Here is a 19908-nt window from a genome sequence, read left to right on the forward strand (position 1 = left end):
GTACATCCCTACATGGAAAAATGATAATTGTAACTTATGTAACTTTTCTCAGTATGAGAATAGTTGAAGGGAATATAAATGTATATACATATATATGTATATATGTATACATACTATATATGTCTAAATAGGAGGGTATGTGTGCTTATGAATATATATGTGAGTGCATATATATGTGTACACGTATACATAGACAGAGGGCACAGGACCAGTTGAATAGGAATGGATGATACTTAAAAGGTGAAATTGAGAGGTGAAAGAGGAATATAATGAAGAGATGGGGAGAGGCAGAATGGGGTAAATTATCTCATATAGAAGAGGCAAGGGAAAATGGTTACAATGGAGGAGAAGAACAGGAAGGAAAAAGGGAATGGGTCAACCTTACTCTCATTGAATTTGGCTTAGGGAGGGAATGACATACACACTAAATAGAGTATCACCCTACAGAAGAGTAGGGGAGAAGGGTAAAAGAGGGGGGGCTGATGGAGTGGAGGACAGGTGGGGGAGGTTAGTTAGAAGCACACAATTTTGAAAAGCGACAGGGTCAAAGTAGAGAATAGAACAAGTGGGATAGGATGGAGGGAAGTATAGTCAGTCTTTCACAATATATCCACTTTGGAAATGTTTTGTGTAACTACACGTTCACAACCTATATTGAATTACCTATCTTCCCAGTAAGAGTGGGTGAAGAGGGAGGAAGGGGAAGAATTTGGAATTCAAAGTTTGAAAATCAAATGTTTAAAAAAGTATTATTATGTTTTACGTGCAACTGTCAAATAAGATATGCAGGCACTGGGGTATAGAGATCCATCTTGCCCTACTGGAAAGTTGGAGGGGAATGGGGAAGGATAGAGGAGAGAGCAAACTGGGGGAGGGGGTATACAGTGGAATTGCTCTTTTGAGGTGGTAGGTAGGAGAAAGATGGGGAGAAAATTTGTAACTCAAAATCTTGTGGAAATGAATGTTGTAAACTAAAAATAAACATAAATTTTAATAAAAAATAAATATACATAGTCAAACAAAAAAAAGAAATTATGAGCAGGATCATATCAGAAAAACTTAGAAAGACTTACGTGTACTGATGGAGAGTGAAGTGAGTGGAACCAGGGGAGCATTGTACAAAGTAACAACAATATTGTACAATGAACAGCTATAAAAGACTTAACTTCTCTAATCAGTACACTGGTCTAAAACAATACAAAGGATTCATGATGAAAAAGGCTATACACTTCCAGAGGACAGACTAATGGAGTCTGAATGCAGATTGAAGCATACTGCTTTTCATTTTCTTTTTTCTTTCATTTTTTTGTTTTGTTTTTCTTTCACAACATGAACCATACGTACATGTTTTGCATGATTTCTTGCATGATCTCACATGTAAAACTGCTTGCTGTGTTCAGGAGGTAGAAGGAGATGGAAGAAGGGAGAGAATTTTGAATGCAAATCTAAAAAAAATTTAAAATTATTTTATGTGCAATTGGAAAAATATTATTAAAATACAATTAAGTCTGTGAAGAAAAAAGAAACCCATTTGAAACACAGAGACACAAACAGAGTAAAATTAAGGGACTGGAGAAGAATCTATCATGAATATAAAAATAAGAAAAGTATTAAAAATAGTATAGTGTCTTGTCCCAGTTTTGTTTCTATTTGAACTCCATCAGATAAAATAAACAAACCTTGTAAAATATTAGCATGAAATGATGACAACAATCATAATGATAAAATATTGATTCTTTCTAAATGATATTTATGTAGTTTGTTAACATTTATAACATACTTTATTTATATAGCTTGATTCTCAAAATAGCCTTTTAAGAGATAGTACTACAGTATTTATTACTACATTACTTTATACATGTGGAAACTGAGTTTCAGAGAGTTTATGTCAATGATCATGCACTTTATAATTGACAGAGACAAGATATAAACCCACATTTCTCCTGATTATGAATTTATTACTCTACCACAATGATTCTTCTTTATTGTCCTCTTTATTTTACTTATTTTAATTATTTAGTAATTTTTCAGTCATGTCCAATTTTTCATGACCTCATTTGGGATTTTATTGGTAAAGATACTAGAATAGTTTACCATTTCCTTCTCCAGCTCATTTTACAGATGAGAAAACTGAGGCAAACACCATTACATGATTTGCTCACAGTTATGCAGCTTGTAAGAGTCTAAGCCCAAATTTGAATTTAGAAAGAAAAGTCTTCCTGACTCCAGGACTGACATTCTACCAACTGTGCTGTATAGGTACCCATGTAATATTGAGGAGGTACAATATAATTCATTATCTCATTGGGTTTCTGTAATAATCATACTACATATTCAAGACAGATGGTATCTCTATTTTTACTGATATTTCTTCTTTTAAATGGTATTTTTCCCCAATTATATGTAAAAAAAAAATTTTAGCACTTTTTTTTTTAATTCTGAGTTCCAAATTTAATTTATTCCCTCCTTCCCTACCATTTCCCCTTCCAAAAATGTTAGGTTATTTGATATAGGTTATATATGTGCTATCATTTAGAACATATTCCCATGTTATAGTTGTAAAAGAAGAAACAGATCAAAAGGAGGAAAATATGAAAAAGAATAAAATAGATGGAAAAGGTATGCTTTGATCTGCATTCAGGTTCCATCAGTTTTTTTATCTGAAGAAGATAGCATTTTCCTTCATGAGTCCTTTGTACTTGCCTTGGATCATTGTGTTGCTGAAGATAGCTGAATCATTCATAGTTGATAATCACACAATCTTGTTGCTATGGGATACAGTATTTTTCTGGTTCTGCTCATTTTGTTTTATATAAATTCACACAAGTTTTTCCAGTTTTTTCTGAAATTTGCCTGTTCATCATTTCTTATTGTACAATAATGTTCCATTATACTCATATACCCCATCCTAGCCATTCCTCAATTGATGGATATTTACTCAATTTTCAATACTTTGCCACCACATAATGAGATGATACATATATTTTTGCACATGTAGGTCCTTTCCCCCTTTTTAACAATCTCTTTGGAATATAGGCCCAGTAGTGGTATTACTGGATCGAAGAGTATGCACAGTTTTACAATCCTTTGGGCATAGTTAAAAATTGCTCTCCAGAATGGTTAGATCAGTTCACAAATCCAACAATAATTAGTGCCCCAATTATCCCCATATGCTCTCCAACATTTATCATTTTCCTTTGTTGTCATATTAGCCAATCTGCTAGGTGTGAGGTGATATCTCAGAGTTATTTTAATTTGCATTTCTCTAATCAAAAGTGATTTAGAACACTTCTTCATACACCTATAGATAGACTTGATTTACCCATCTGAAAACTGCTTCTTCATATCCTTTGACCATTTATCAATTGGGGAATGACTTGTGCTCTTATAAATTCAGTTCTCTATATAATTGAGAAAAGAGGCTTTTATCAGACACACTTGCTGCAAAGACTGTTACTTAGCTTTCTGCTTTCCTTCTAATCTTGGTTGCATTGGTTTATTTTGTTGAAAAAGAAAGCTTTTAAATTTAATATGATCAAAATTATCTATTCTCTCTTTTTTAGTCATGAATTCTTCCCTTCCCCATAGATATGACAGGTAAACTATTCCTTCTTCTTCTAATATGAATATGATGTCACCTTTTATGTCTAAATTATGCACTAATTTTGTCCTTGTCTTAGTGTATGGTGTGAGATGTTAGTTTATATGAATTTTGTGTTCTATTGTTTTCCAGTTTTCCTAACATTTTTTGCCAAACAGTGAGTTCTTATCCTCAAAGCTGGAGTCTTTGGATTTATCAAAATTTAGGTTACTATGGACTTTGACTACTGTATTTTTGTTTGTAATCTATTCTATTGATCCACCACACTGTTTCTTACTAGTACAAGATAGTTTCTATTATTTCTGTTTTATAATATAGTTTGAGATCTGCATTGCTAAGCCACCTTTGCATTTTTTTTATAGATTCCTTCAATAGTCTTGACCTTTTATTCTTTCAGATAAAATTCGTTATTATCTTTTCTAATTCAATAAAGTAATTTTTGGTAGTTTTATTGGCATGGGAAAGAATAAGTAAATTAGTTTTGACAGAATTATAATTTTTTTATTATATTGGCTCAGCCTACCTATGTGCAATTGAGAATTTTCTAATTGTTTAGATCTGACTTTATTTGTGTGAAAAGTTTTTTTATAATTGTTTCCATGTAGTACTTGGCTTTGTTTTGGCAGGTAGTCTCCCAAGTAATTCACATTGTTTATAATTATTTTAAGTGGATTTTCTCTTTCCATCTCTGGCTGCTGAGCTTTGTTGGTCATAAAAAAAAAATGCTGATGATTTATGTGGGTTTATCTTGTGTCCTTCCACTTTGCTAAAGTTGTTAATTATTTGAAGATTTTTTCAGTTGATGCTAAGTTCTCTTACATTATCTGCTAAGAGTGATAGTTTTATTTCCTCATTGAATATTCTAATTCCTTCGATTTCTTTTTCTTCTCTTATTGCTATAACTAACATTTCTAGTACTGTATTGAATAACAGTAGAGATAACTGCATCCTTTTCTTCACCCCTGATCTTATTGGGAAGGCTTCCTGCTTATTCCCATTACAGAGAGTGCTTGCTGATGGTTTTAGATAGATACTGCTTATCATTTTAAGGAATTCTTCCTTTGTTCCTTGCTCTTTAATGTTTTTAATAGGAAGGGGTGCTGTATTTTGTCAAAAAGTTTTTTCAGTGTCTATTGAAATAATCACATGATTTCTGTTGGTTTTATTAATGATATGGACAATTATGTTGATAGTTTTCCTAACATTGAACCAACCCTGTATTCCTATATAAATCCTAATTGGTCATAGCATATAATTCTTGTGATATATTGCTGTAATCACCTGGCTAGAATATTGTACAAAATTTTGGCATCAATATTCATTAAGGACATTAGTCTATAATTTTCATTCTCTATTTTGGCTTTTACTGATTTAGGTATCAGTATCATACTTATTTGTTAAAAGGAGTTTCACAGGGTTCCTTCTTTGCCTATTTTTTCCAAATAGTTTATATTGTATTGGAATTAATTGTTCTTTAAATGCTTGATAAAATTCACTTGTAAACCCATCTGGATAGGAGGATTTTTTCTAAGGAGTTCATTAATGGCTTGTTCATTTTCTTTTTCAAAGATGGGGTTATTTAGGTATTCTAGTTCATGATCTATTAATCTAGGTCATTTATATTTTCATAAATATTTATTGATTTCAATGGGGCAGAGCCAAGATGTCAGAAAAGAGGCAGGAACTTGGGGTGAGCTCCCACTCCAACCACTTCCAATACCTGTAAAATATGACTCTAAACAAATTTTAGAGCTACAGAACCTACAAAGGTAAAAAGAGAAACAAATATCCTGCTGAAGGCAGCTCAGCAGGCCAACAGGAAGGGTCTATTCCACCCATCTGGGAGCTGAGTATAGTTCTGCATGAGCTGCACAGTCTGAGACCTGGGGCAGTCCCGACCAGAGGAACAGACTGACCAGAGCAGACTTCAGGAGAGTGAATCACCAGAAATTGTGGTGGTTTCTAGACTTCTCAAACCATAAAAACCAAAGAGAATGCAAAAGGTCAGTGGGGAACTCAGTTGGAACTGGTGATGGAAGACCAAGGTCCGGCCCCTGGCCCCTGGGCTAGAGATAACAAAGGCACCATGGCTGCAGCTGCTGCCTGTGGATGCCTGTGGAACTCATGGACTACAGATTGCAGGGGACCAAGAGACCATTCAGAGGGTAACAGCTCTTGCTTTGACCTACTTGCATCTTGATTGTTGTCTTGGGTGGTGGTCCCGGCATGTGTGGCCAGTGTGCCAGAGCTTGTGTTGTCTGTAGAGAGGGTGCCCTCCTCAGACCTCTGACAACATTTGTGAAAACCCCAACTATTTGAGACATAGCTCTCTCCACTCTGGAAGCAGAGTTCTACCATGACAACGAGCTCAAAAGTCAAGTAGTTAGCTGGCAAGATGAGCAAGCAGAGGAAACACAAACAGATCATTGGATCCTTTTTAGGAGGTCAAAAAGGGTCAAAACATGGAACCAGAAGAAGTCAACAAAGGCAAAACTCCTGCATCAAAAGCTTCCAAGAAAAATATGAATTGATTACAGACCATGGAGGAGCTCAAAAAGGATTTTGAAAATCAAGTAATAGAAGTAGAGGAAGAACTGGGAAGAGAAATGAGAATGATACAAGAAAATCATGAAAAGTGAGTCAACAGCCTGCTAAAAGAGACCAAAAAAAATATTGAAGAAAATAACACCTTAAAAATAGACTAACTCAAATGGCAAAAGAGGCCCAAAAAGTCAACAAGGAGAAGAATGCCTGAAAAACTCAAATTACCCAGATGGAAAAGGAATTTCAAAAATTCACTCAAAAGAATAATTCCTTCAAAATTATATTGGAGCAAATGGAAGCTAACAAATTTAGGAGAAATCATGATACTATAAAACAGATCTAACAAATGAAAGAATAGAAGGCAATGTGAACTATCTCATTGAAAAAAACACTGACCTGGAAATTAGATCCAGGAGAGATAATTTAAAAATTATTGCACTACCTGAAAACCAAGATAAAAAAAAGAACCTAGAAATCATCCTTCAAGAAATTCTCAAGGAAAATTGCCCTGATATTCTAGAACCAGTGGGCAAAATAGAAATTGAAAGAATTCATTGATCACCTCTTGAAAAAGATCCTAAAAAGAAAACTTCTAGTAATATCATAGTCAAATTCCGGAGTTTCTAGGTCAAGGAGAAAATATTACAAGCTGTCAGGAAGAAACAATTTGAGTATTGTGAAAACACAATCAGGAGAACACAAGATCTAGCAGCTTTTACATTAAGGGATCGAAAGGCTTGGAAAATGATATTCCAGAGGTCAAAGGAGTAAGGATTGAAATGAAGAATCACCTACTCAGCAAAACTGAGTATAATATTGCAGAGAAAAATATGGTAATTCAATGAAATATAAGACTTTCAAGTATTCTTGATGAAAAAACCAGAGCTGAACAGAAAACGTGACTTTCAAATACAAGAAGCAAGGTAAACAGGAAAAATAAATTGTAAAGAACTTATTAAAGTTGAACTATTTACATTCCTACATGGAAAAAACGAAAATTGTATTTCATGAGACTTTTCTTAATATAAGGATAGTTGAAGGGAAAATATATGTTTGTGTGTGTGTGTGTGTGTGTGTGTGTGTGTGTAGAAGAGGGTGTATGTGTATATAAATACATATGTGAGTATGGGTATATGTGTGTACATGTACACATAGACAGAGGGCACAGGATCAGTTGAATAGGAAGGGAAAAATAAAAAATATAAGAGGTGAAAGAGGAATATAATGAGAGAAGGATAAAGGGAGAGATAGAATATGGTAAATTATCTCATATAAAAGAGGCAAGAGAAAACTGTTACAATGGAGGGGAAAGCAGAAAGGTGAAAGGAAATGGGTCAACCTTAATCTCACTGAATTTGGCTTAAGGAGGGAATAACATACACACTCATTTGTGTATCAACCTACAGAAAAGTAGGGGGGGAAGGGGATAAGAGGGGGAATGATAGAAGGGAGGGCAGATTGGGGGAAAGAGCAGTTAGAAGCACACATTTTGAAAGGGACAGGGTCAAAGTAGAAAATAGACTAAGTGGGAGGCAGGATAGGTTAGAGAGAAATATAGCTAGTCTTTTACAATATAACTACTATGGACACATTTTGTGTAACTTCACATGTACAATCTATATTGAATTGTTTATCTTCCCAGTAGGGATGGGTGAGGAGGAAAGAAGAGAATGAATCTGTAAATCAAAGTTTTAAAAACAAATGTTAAAACATTGTTTTTTACATGCAACTGGGAAATAAGATATACAGGCACTGGGGTATAGAAATCCATTTTGCCCTACTAGAAAGATAGAAGGGGTATGGGGGAGGGTATAAGATAAAGCAGATTGGGGGAAGGGGTATTCAGTATGCTTTCTATCTTGGGGTGGGGTAGAGGAAAAATGGGGAGAAAATGTGTAACTCAAAATCTTGTGGAAATGAATGTTAAAATTAAAAATAAATTTTAAAAATATCCATTGATTTCTCTCAGAATATCAAAATTATTGGCATACAGTTAGGCAAAATATTTCCTTATGATTTATTTCATTTATTTTTCTTTCTTTGTATTTCACCCTTTTTAATTTTTTATATTGAATATTTGGCTTTCTTCATTTTTTTAAAAAATAAATTTAACACACAGCTTATTTATCTTATTGTTTTTCCCCCATAAAGCCAGCTCCCAATTTCATTTTTTAGCTCAGTAATTAAAAAAAACTTACAATTTAAAAAAATCTTTTGATCTTCAGATTTCCAATTTGGTGTTTATCTGGGGATTTTTGTTTGTTCTTTTTCTACTATTTTTTTAATAGATTCCCGCCCAATGCACAGATCTGCTCTTTCTCTATTTTGTTGATGTTAAATTTTAGAGAAATAAATATTCCCCTAAGTACAGCTTTGGCTGTATTACATAAATTTTGGGATGTTGCCTCATTGTTGTCATTCTCTTTAATTAAATTAATGATTGTTTCTATGATTTGCTTTTTGACCCACTTATTCTTTAAAATAAGATATTTTAGTTTCCAATTAATTTTTAACCTTTCTGCCTCCATTTGTGAAGTGTCAATTTTCCTGCATTATGATCTGAAAAGAATACATTTAATGTTTCTGCTTTTCTACATTTGATTTTAAGGTTTTTATGCCCTAATGCATGGTTAATTTTTGTATGGGTGCTATATGCTGCTGAGAAAACATATGTTCTCTTCTGTTCCCATTCAGTTTTCTCCAAAGGTCTGTCATATCTAAATTTTCTAATATTCTATTTACTTCCTTAGTTTCTTTCCTGTTTATTTTTGGTTGCATTTATCAAGTTCTGAAAGGGGACACTTGAGGTACACCACTAGAATATTGTTGCTGTCTATTTCTTCCTTTAATTCACCTAACTTTTCCTTTAAGAATTTAGATGCTAGGGGTAGCTAGGTGGCACAGTGAATGGAGCACCAGACCTGGAGTCATGGGGACCTGAGTTCAAATCTGACCTCAGACACTTAACACAAAACTAGCCATGTGACCTTGGGCAAGTCACTTAACCTAAATTGCCCTACCTTCCCCCCTCAAAAAAAAAATAATTTAGATGCTATACCACTTTATGAATATATGTTTAGTGTTTATATTGCTTCATTGTCTATGGTACCTTTAGCAAGATGTATTTTCCTTCCTCATATCACTTAATTAAATTAATTTTTGTTTTTACTTTGTCTGAGATCAGGGTTGCTACCCCGTTTTTTTTTTCTTCAGCTGAAGCGGAATTCAATTCTGCTCCAGTCCTTTACTTTTACTACATGTGTGTCTCTCTGCTTCATGCGTGCTTCTTATAAAGAGCATATTATAGTATTCTGTATTATTAGCTTCCATTTCATGGGAGAATTCATCACATTCACATTCACAGTTATGATTACTAGCTGTGTATTTCCTCCATCCTATTCTTTCCCTCTCTCCTTTCACCCTTTCCCTCCTCGCCAGTGTTTTGCTTGCTACCATCTCTCTTGATCTGCCGTCCCTTCTGTCAGTCCCCACAAACCCCCGTTTACTTAATCTTCTATCTCCTTACTTCCATGTTGGGTTTCTATATTTAACTGGTTGTGTATATTATTCCTTCTTTAAGTCAATACTGATGAAAGTAAGTGATGTCCCTTGCCCACCTTCTCATCTCCTCCTCCACTGTAATAGGTCTTTAGTGCCTCTTCATATGAAATAACTTACCCCATTCTACTTCTCCCTTTCTTCTGCATCAAGTGTATTCCTCTTTCTTATACCTTAATTTTTTTTAATATCATTCTCTCAGATTCACTTTATACTTTCTGTCTATGTATAGTCCTTCTATCTGTACTATTAGTGATATGGTACAATTTTTAAGAATTACAAGGGAGGTAAACAGTGTAGCTTTATTCATCCATTTTGTTTTCTTTTCCCTTTTTGCCTGTGTATGCTTCTCTTGGGTCTTGATATTAAAGATCAGATTTTTGGTTTAATTCTGATCTTCTTCTTGTGAAAGCTTGAAATCCTTCTATGTTGTTGAATGATCATTTTTCCCCTTGATGTATTATGCTTAATTTTGCCAAGTAGATGTTTCTTGATTGTAGTTCTAGCTCCTTTGCCTTTGGGAATACCATGTTCTATGACCTCCAGTCTTTTAAGAATGCATCTTCCAAGACCTGTGTAATCTTCATTGTTGCACCTCAATATTTGAATTGTTTCTTTCTGGCCACAAATAGTATTCTTATCCTTGACCTAATGGTTCTGAAATTGGCTATAATGTTCCGTGGAGTTTTTATTTTGGGATCTCTTTCCTGAGGATATCAGTGGATTCTTTCAATGCCTATTTTGCCCTCTGGATGGAGGACATAGGACAGTTTTTTTTTTTATATTTTCTTGAAAGATGCAGTAAAAGTCCTCCTTTTGATGATGACTTTTGGGTAGTCCTATGATCCTGATATTGTCTTTCCCAGATCTATTTTCCAGGTCAGTTGTTTTATCCATGAGGTATTTTAAATTTTATTCCTTTTTTTCCCATTCTTTTGAATTTGTTTGATTGATTTTTTTTAAGCAATTGGGATTAAGTAACTTGCTCTAGGTTACACGGCCAGCTATTTTGTGTGGGTGCCACATGTCTGAGGCTAAAACCAATCCTGGGTCTCCCGACGCCGGGGCTGATGCTCTTACTCACTGCGCCACCTGGCCTCCCCTTGTTTGATTGATTCTTGATACCTCATAGAGTCATTAGCTTTCACTTGGCCAATTCTAACTTTTAAGGAATTGTTTTCCTCAATTTGCTTTTGTTCTTCCTTTTGCATTTAGCCAATTATATTCTTTAAAGAGTTGTTTTCTTCATTGGATTCTTTATCTCCTTTTCCATATGGTCAATTCTACCTTTATAAGCAATTGTTTTCTTTTTGCAAGCTGTGGACTGTTTTTTCATAATTCTCTTGCATCATTATCACTTCTTTCCCCAATTTTTCTTTTACCTCTAATATTATTTTTAAGCTTCGTTTTGAGTTCTTCCATGAGTTCTTCCTGGGCTTGAGACCACTTCCACTTTTTTCTTTAGAGTCTGGCCCATAGGTGTTTTGACATTGTTTTCCTCTTCTGAATTTATGCCTTGATCTTCCTTGTCACCATAATAACATTTTATGGTCAGATTCTTTTTTTTATTTGTTTGTTTTTGTTTTTTCTTCATCTTTTTTTTTTTTTTTTTGCATTTTCCCTTCCTTTTAAATTTGAGCTCTGCTTCGGGGGTGGAAGCGGCGCCATCTCAGGCTTCTTGTGCTAGTGGCTGCAGGTGCTGGCTGTTTACCTGGTGCTACAATGATGTTATCCATAGGGGAACCTCATGTCTGGTTCTTTGCTGAGGGAGTGGGTTGGGAAGTGACTGGTGCTGCTGGAGGCCTTAGGGGTAGTTTACCTGGTGCCAAGCAAGGGTCTTAGTAGTGGTGTTTCATTTGTGCTGAGGCCCATAGGGTGTTTCTACATTTCCCTGGGGCTATACTGTAACTCATGAAGGTCTGCCTCTTAGAATTGCTTGTTTGCTGAGAGCTGTGCTGAAGCATCTGATGGTTCTCAGAACGGAAGTCATCCCATTCCCCTGGCTATGCTGAGGCACATGGGGGTGCAGGGTGTCTTGGTTTTGACATTTGCCTAATCCACCACACTGGAGCTAAAGAGCTGGCTTACTGGGATGCTTCCTGTCCAGGACTGCATTCTCCCTTTGCCCAAGTGAGACAGACCTTTCTTGGCAATCCTCCAAGTTCCTTGAGCTAAACAATAGTTTCACTCAGTCTTTTTACTTGTTTTGTTGTTCCAGGATGTGTTTAAGGATGCTGTTTTATGGTTGTTTGTAGATTAATATGGGAGGATTATGGTGATTTAATGCTTATTCCTCTACCATATTGGCTTCAGGAAAACCAATGTTACCCTTATTTTGCAGAGACTTTGAAAAGTTAAAGGATTTGTCCAAGGTACCATAGCAAGTAAGTGGTGGTGCCTTGACCCAAACATAGATCCCTGGGTATGAAATTCAGTACTACTTGTCAGAAGAAGTACATTCTTTGTTTCAGATGAGCTCCCGAGTTCTATTCATTTTGATATGTAGCCTCTTTTACAATTCCACTGCAACCAATGATTTATACTTTCATTTTTTCTCCTGTTAGCCTTTGTTATCTACTCAGTTTCTAATTCATCTTTCATACAACTGTTTATGTAATAGTCCTAATATTCCACTTTCATTATTTCTCTCATATAAAAATCTGCATTGTTTCTTTATTTCATATTAACTAAAGTAGAAATGCTTCATCCTGATATTCAGGATCTATACTTACTATATTCAGAGTTCAACATACTTATTCAGATTTAGGGGATGTAAACAGGGTAAGACCCAAAGATCACTACCTCTCTAGCCTATCTCATACAGCTATCATTCATATATTACCTCCCCCCCCATTCTATCTTTACTAGGCTATTGTATTTTCTCAATCTCCAGTTGTTTTCCCACCTTTTCTTTCCATTTTTTTTATCTTTGTTCATACTGTTGCTTATGCTAAAATCCATATCTGTCATCTGTCTCTTAAACTCACTTCTTTCCTGCAAGGGTTAAATCATGTAGAATCTCCTTCATAAAGTCTTTTCTGATTGAAACCACAGCAACTGATATCTTGTTCCTCAAATCCTCATAACATTTTTCAATCTATCTTCTTGGACTTGTTTCTTTTACATGTGAATCCTATTTATTTGTGCCGATGACCTTTTGCATTAGCCCTTTGGAGTATAAACTCAGCAAAGGCAGGGCCTTGTCCTATCTATCTTTATAGTCCCAACAGCTCTTATATTGCTCAGCATACAGGAGACACGTGACAGAAGTTCAATGCCATTGGATTTTCCCCTATGTATCATTAACATTGACAACTGTTCATTAAATACTCAGTATATACTTGCCCCAGAGCAACTTATCAGCATTGGTTTCTATACATTCAGCTCAGTTCCTTTTTTTTTTTTAAGCAATCGGGGTTAAGTAACTTGCTCAAGGTTACACGGCCAGTTATTATTTCTGGGTGTGGTGCTGAATATCTGAGCCCGGATTTGATCCAGGTCATCCTGACACTGGAGCCGGTGCTCTTACTCGCTGAGCCACCTGGCCACCCCTGAGCAATTGGGGATAAGTAACTTGCTCAAGGTTACACGGCCAGGTGTTTCTGGGTGGGTGCTAAGTATCTGAGCCCAGATTCGATCCCCAGGTCATCCCGACACTGGAGCTGGTGCTCTTACTCGCTGAGCCACCTGGCCTCCACTAAGCAATTGGGGTTAAGTAACTTGCTCAAGGTTACACGGCCAGGTGTTTCTGGGTGGGTGCTAAGTGTCTGAGCCTGGGATTCAATCTCCAGGTCATCCTGACACTGGAGCTGGTGCTCTTACTCGCTGTGCTACCTGGCCGCCCTCAGTTATTCTTTACTAAAAAGTGTCTATACCACAATGCTGTGAAGGACAAAAATGTCATACACTGAAATTTTTTGGTCATGTGTGTGTGTTAGCAGCCACTTTGTCCAATCCTGAAGAGCCATATCAAAACACTCTATATATCAATGGTGTCCCATGTTTTGTTTGTACCAGTTTTCAACATCTCTCCTAGGTTCATGATCATGGAGTCATACGTCCCATCTTTTAAAATATTATATCTAGAAAAAACTTATAAAGCTCTCAAGGCTGTGAACTATGCCTTCTAAGTCAATATATCCACAGCACCTTGTACAGTGTTCTACATGATAAAACACGCTGAAAAAAAATCATTGTTTTTCAACTATGATTTGGACTCAGTAGTGTAGCCAAAGCTTAATTGTATAGTATTATAAAATCTCTGCAACACACAGTTTTGACTCTGCTTCTCCTCCAACTGCTATCCCTTTCTCAGCACAAATAGCACTCCAAGAGAAATGTAATAATGAGAACACAGTAAAGGAAGAGATAGTTTAACCCTCAGGGCCCAGGGTACACCAGGCAAACACTTTCCCCATCCATGAATTCAAAGATCAGAGGAGGATTTCAAGAAAATCCCTGCATATTGCTTTCATTTAATGTCTTTATTTTACCTAGGCCATGTTTCTTTCTACTTTGCATTGAGATTCAGTAAGGGACAGATTAAAAGCTTGGTCAGAATTACATTAGCTCTCCCTTGGGTATAAAGCTGTATGTGGTAAGCCTCGGTGATATTGAATAGGTAGCAACACTGTGTGTGCTCTGTATAATATCATTTGTCCCTAGGGTAGTACCTGATGTAGGTTTTGGTTGTTTAGTTCCTCCCTCTTGGTATTTTTTTCTGGGTCTCTCATATTAATGGGCTCATTTTTATGTGTCTACTTTTTCCATGGTAAAACAACTTTTTAATCATATTATTAGTACATGTAAATGGAGTGCTGATACTTAACAGGGCTTTAGAGGAGAGCAGCAGGAATGGAAGGAAGGGTCCACAGAGAGAGAATGAAAATTTATAGCTGATGAAAAGTAATCCTGAGCACTTTGGATGAGTGAAAAGTTTTTGTTCAAGTGGAGGGAAACTGAATAGAGCAGGGAATATGAAGGGTGTCCCTCATGTGAATCTCTGATAGGCTGAATCACACTTCATAGAGATACTTCCCATTTGAGTACAAAGTAGTCCCATTGAGTGCTAAGGTAGTCAAGTAGTGGTCTGAAAGAACTCTGGACTACCCCTCAGGGAGCATCAGAGCCTGGATTCCTTTTAGAACTACTGCTGCTTCTTTTTCCTCTGCCTGGCAAATTCCTTATGTGTAGAGGTAAGTGTCAATGGACAGGATACTGTTGATTGGGGGTACCATTACAAGGTCAAAAAGGTGATTTATCAACAACATATGGGAGATCTCAAACCCTGCTACTAGCCTTCATGACCATCCCACATCTCCCTTCAAGATACGCGGTGTAGAGATTCCTATAGGTTTCTCATTCCTAAGGGGTATGTTTATGTCTTGGTAGGGAAAGTTCTGAACACCCTGAGAATGAAAATCTGTATTCTGAATCCTTAGGTCCCATTCGAGCTATTTTATAAATCTTTTGAATGAATCATCCCCATTTTTATAACATCCCTACTTGTCTTAGATTGCAGTGGTTAGGAGTAATTCAGTAAAATAGGAAGGAACAAAGTAAGGGAAGCTGTCCATCTGCCAGTCAAGGTCTTGACCTCTCTGTCTGCTTCAGTTTCTAAATCTCTCTTCTTCTTTTCTACCTTTTTTCTCCTAGGAAGAATAAGGCAGCCAGACACTGGCTGGCTGTTCTGGTCTTAACGAGGCATTATTGATTATATAAGTATAGTTCAGGGAATAGTGTTTGTTAGTTAACTTGTGTTCTCTCTACCAGTTTGATGACTTAACTTTTAGCAGCTTGAGGAAAGGAAACCACTGTTGGTGAAATGAACATTAATAGTAGCATTCTGTGTATATGTGTGTGCTCACAAAATGTGTAGCTTAATTAATGCAGGGTATTTTAGTAGGTTCTAAATCAGAACTCTTCAAGAGGTCGATTCAATCGACCAGTCTATCTTTAAACTCAACCTAGTTGATTATGTAGCTAGCAGCAGTTACTTTACAGAGATTTCCAGAAGGGAGGTAAGAGTATTTCAAAGCTGCAACCATGGTCTCATCCCCACAGGTTGTGCATATTTCCAGTACAGAACAGAATAACTACAGCATGCTTCTACCTCCCCTCAAGTAATGGGAAGATAGAAGATGTAGAGTATCATCCTGTAATAATTATAGCTAGTATTTACATAGCATTTTAAGTAGTATAAATATTTTGATCTCATTTGATTCTAGGGAAAAAGTCTACAAAATAGGTGCTTATTACTCCCATTTCTTGTTGTTGTTTGGTCATTTTAGTCATGTCTGACTCTTTGTGACTCCATTTGCAGTCTTCTTGGCAAAGAAAATGGAGTAGTTCAGTATTTCCTTTGCTTGCTATTTTTATAGATGAGGAACTGAGATAAACAGGGTTAAGTGACTTGCCCAGGGTCACACAGCTAGTAAGTATCTGAGGTTGGATTTGAATTCAGAAAGTTGAGTCTTCATGACCCCCAGTCCAGCACTATATCCACTGTGCCACTTAGCTTCCCTAAACAACAATTGTTGTTGTCTAGTCCATTAATCATGTCCAACTCTTCGTGAGTCCCATTTGGGTTTTTATTGGCAAAGATACTGAAGTGACTTGCCATTTCCTTCTCCAAGTCATTTTTCAGATTAAAAAAAAAAAAACGGAGGCAAACAGGTTAATTGACTTGTCCAGGAACACACAGCTACTAAGTGTCTGAGGCCAGTTTTGAATGCAGGTTCTTCTGACTCCAGAAGCAGCACTCTGTCCACTCTGCCATCTAGCTGCCCCCACTCCCATTTTATAAATAAGAAAATTGAGACTGAGTGAGATTCCAAGATTTTCCCAAGGTTATCTATCTGAAACAGGATTTGAACTCACACCTCCTCGACCCAATTTAACTGCAGCACCCTGTCCACTGCAACACTAGCTACCTGAAAAAGTGTGGGGATCCTTGCTCAATAAAATTATGTCATTAGTGTGATGGGATTTGGAAATCACCAGCATGAAAAAAATATAAAACATTATAGCATTTGAGACTTTCTTTTGTCTTCAACCCAAATTGTTCATTTAACACTGCAGTTCAATGCTGAATATTTGCATATTTTAGCTTACAGATATTAGAAAAAAATATAGTGCTCAAAGTGAAATGCCATCATATTGTACATGGGGATAGAAAGGATATGAGGATATCATGCAAATAAAATGACAATCCTCCTAGCTTCTGAATTCATACCAAAAACCCACTGGGATTTTTACTGGTGTTTCCTGGCCAATGGGAAAACTGATGCTGATCACAAATGTCACACAAATGATATGCAAGACAACCTAAAAAGAAAACAAAAACACATCATTTTGAAGGGGAATGTAAGGGCCCCAAAGTATTCTCAGGATGTATAAAGAATAATAATAACTATATATCAGCCATACATATATGACCTATCATGCAGTAGGGTAAACAGTCCTATGTTTAGAGTCAGAAAATGAGTTTTAATCTCAGTTCTTCCTATTACAACCTTTGTGATCTTGGGCAAGACCCTTAACTGTACTGGATCTCATTTTCCTCATTAATAAAAGGAGACTATAAACTTTAAGGTTGGAGGGCAGGTCCAAGATGGTGGAATAAAATAGTAACTCACCTGACATCTAAATTTTTCTCTAAACACTTTAAAATAACACCTTAAAATAAATTTTGGAGCAATGAAAACAACAAAAAGATGGGGGGAGGGGATTTTCCAACCCAAGATAACTTAGAAGGTCAGTTGTAAAGGTCTTTCTCACTGAATAAGAGTGGAGTGCAGTGGAGTGCCCATTGCAAACAAGCATCAGGGCAGGCCCTGGCAAGCCAGCAGTGGGGCCTAGCACAAGGCAGCAGTGAGGTCCTGTGCCCTAGAACAAAACAGCAGCCAAACCTGCAGACAGGTACAGATACAAGCAAGTCATGGGATCCTGCATCCAGTGCAGGCCAACAACAAGGTCATAAAACTCAGTAAAAACTAGTGGTAAGGCCCACTCCCCCACAGCAGTACGCTCTACACCAGCAAGCCAGTGCAGGCACTGGGGGCACCTAAATCAGTAGCAGTAACTCTTGGAACTCTCAGCCCACAGATAGTAAGGGGTCCAGACAACTAGTGAGGAAGAAATTATAAGGAACACTTTTCTGGTACTGGGAGAAGAACTCTATGGCATTGCTGAAGTAGGAATCCAGGTCACAGTCCTAAGGTGAGGAGGAACAGTAGCACATTAGATCATGCAGCTGCAGGTGAGAAGGGATCCTGATCCCACAGTCAGGATAAGAAACCATTCTTGTGGTCACAGACCAGAGCACAAGCAAGGAGAACAGTGACCACAGCTCTCCTCAGATTGTATTGACTTCTGAGAACCAAGGTCCCCAGAATTAGCTCTGAAAACAGAAGCATGTAAAACCTTAAGCTTGGGACAGTGCCCCCTCAACTTCAGGAATAGAGAACACTTTTAACATAAACTAAAAAGTCAGGAAATAGACTGGAAAACAAAATGAAACAAAACAAAAAAAAACCCAACCACAGAAAGGTACTATGGTGACAGGAAAGATCAAAACACAAACACAAAAGAGGACAACTGTGTCAAAACAGCTACATGCAGAGCCTCAAAGAATAATGTGAATTGGCTTCAAAGCCAAAAAGAACCTAGAAGAGTTAAAAAAGGATTGTAACACTCAAATAAGACAGAAGAAAAATTGGGAAATGAGGAGATTCTCATCAATTGGGGAATGATTGAACAAGTTGTGGTATAGTAATATGATGGAATATTTACTGTCCCTTAAGAAATTATGAGCAGAGGGGCAGCTTGGTGGCGCAGTAAGAGTGCCGGCCCCAGAGTTAGGAGGACCCAGGATTGGTTCCAGCCTTAGATACTTAACACCCACACCCACCCACACACACACACACACACACACACACACAAACTGGCCATGTAACCTTGGGCAAAGTACTTAACCCCAATTGCTTGAAAAAAATAAAAAAGAAAGAAAGAAATTATGAGCAGGTGGATTTCAGAAAAACCTGGAAAGAATTGCCTGAACAGATGTTGAATGAAGTGAGCAGAACTAGGAGAACATTGTACACAGTAACAGAAACATTGTGGGATGACTTTCTTTGATTAACAGTTCTTCCCAACAATGCAACAATCTAAGACAGTTCCAAAAGACTTACGATGGAAAATGCTATGTACATCCAGAGAAATAATTGATGGACTCTGAACGCAGATTAAATAATACTATTTTATTTCTTTTGTTTTTTTTCCCTTTCTTGTAGTCTTTCCTTTTTTTCTGATTCTTCTTTTACAATATGACTAGTATCAAAATATGCTTAAAATGATTGTACATGTATAGCCTATATCAGATTGCATGATGTCTTGGAGAGGGAGAAGGGGAGGAAGAGGCAAAAAATGTAAAACTCAAAATCTTATCAAAATGAATATTGAAAACTAAAAATAAATAAATGTTTTAAAAGAAAAAAATGTTTTGTAAAAGAGACACAAAAATGGAAAAAAAGGTACAAATATTCACTGAAGAAAAAAATTCTTTAAAATGTCTAATTAGCCAAATGGAAAAGAGGAGCAAAAACTCACTGAAGAATTAATACATTGAAAATTAGAATTAAAAACTAACGACACAATGTGTTTGTCTTTCATTTTTGAAGAGGACCATGACATCAGGAAAATGATGACACAACTTGTAGTTGACTTTGATTTGAGTGTGGAAGGGCTGTGCAAGGTCACCAGCCTCACTTTCTCCTCCAGAGCCATCTGGGTCGAGTGTCTGATATTCATCAAGATGACTAGAGATGGCCGAGGATGCAGTTGGAGACCCTGGATCTTTCAGGATAAGGACTTTTTGTTCTCACTTTGAGTGAGGTAACACCCATTCAGTGAATAGGCCCCTTTAAGAAGTGAGTTAAGGGATGGCCCTTTTAAAGAGAAAAAAAAAGGGGGAAAAATCAAAATGGGAGATGAGGACCGTCTGGGTTTCTAGTCAAAAGAGAAACAGTTACCATTGATTTTCACTTTGAGCCAGGTGGGCCCAAAATATAGCCATTAAGTGAAGCTTGGACAGGGATCTATTGTGTCCAATCTATGAGCTTCAGAGTGAAATGAAAGAGAGAGACACAGAGACAGAGGCAGAGAGAGAGAGAGAGAGAGAGAGAGAGAGAGAGAGAGAGAGAGAG

Source organism: Petaurus breviceps, unplaced genomic scaffold (genome assembly GCF_028583685.1).
Source record: "Petaurus breviceps papuanus isolate PSGF00001 unplaced genomic scaffold, PetGlider_PUasm1.0 91133, whole genome shotgun sequence".
In the NCBI taxonomy this organism is placed as follows: domain Eukaryota; kingdom Metazoa; phylum Chordata; class Mammalia; order Diprotodontia; family Petauridae; genus Petaurus; species Petaurus breviceps.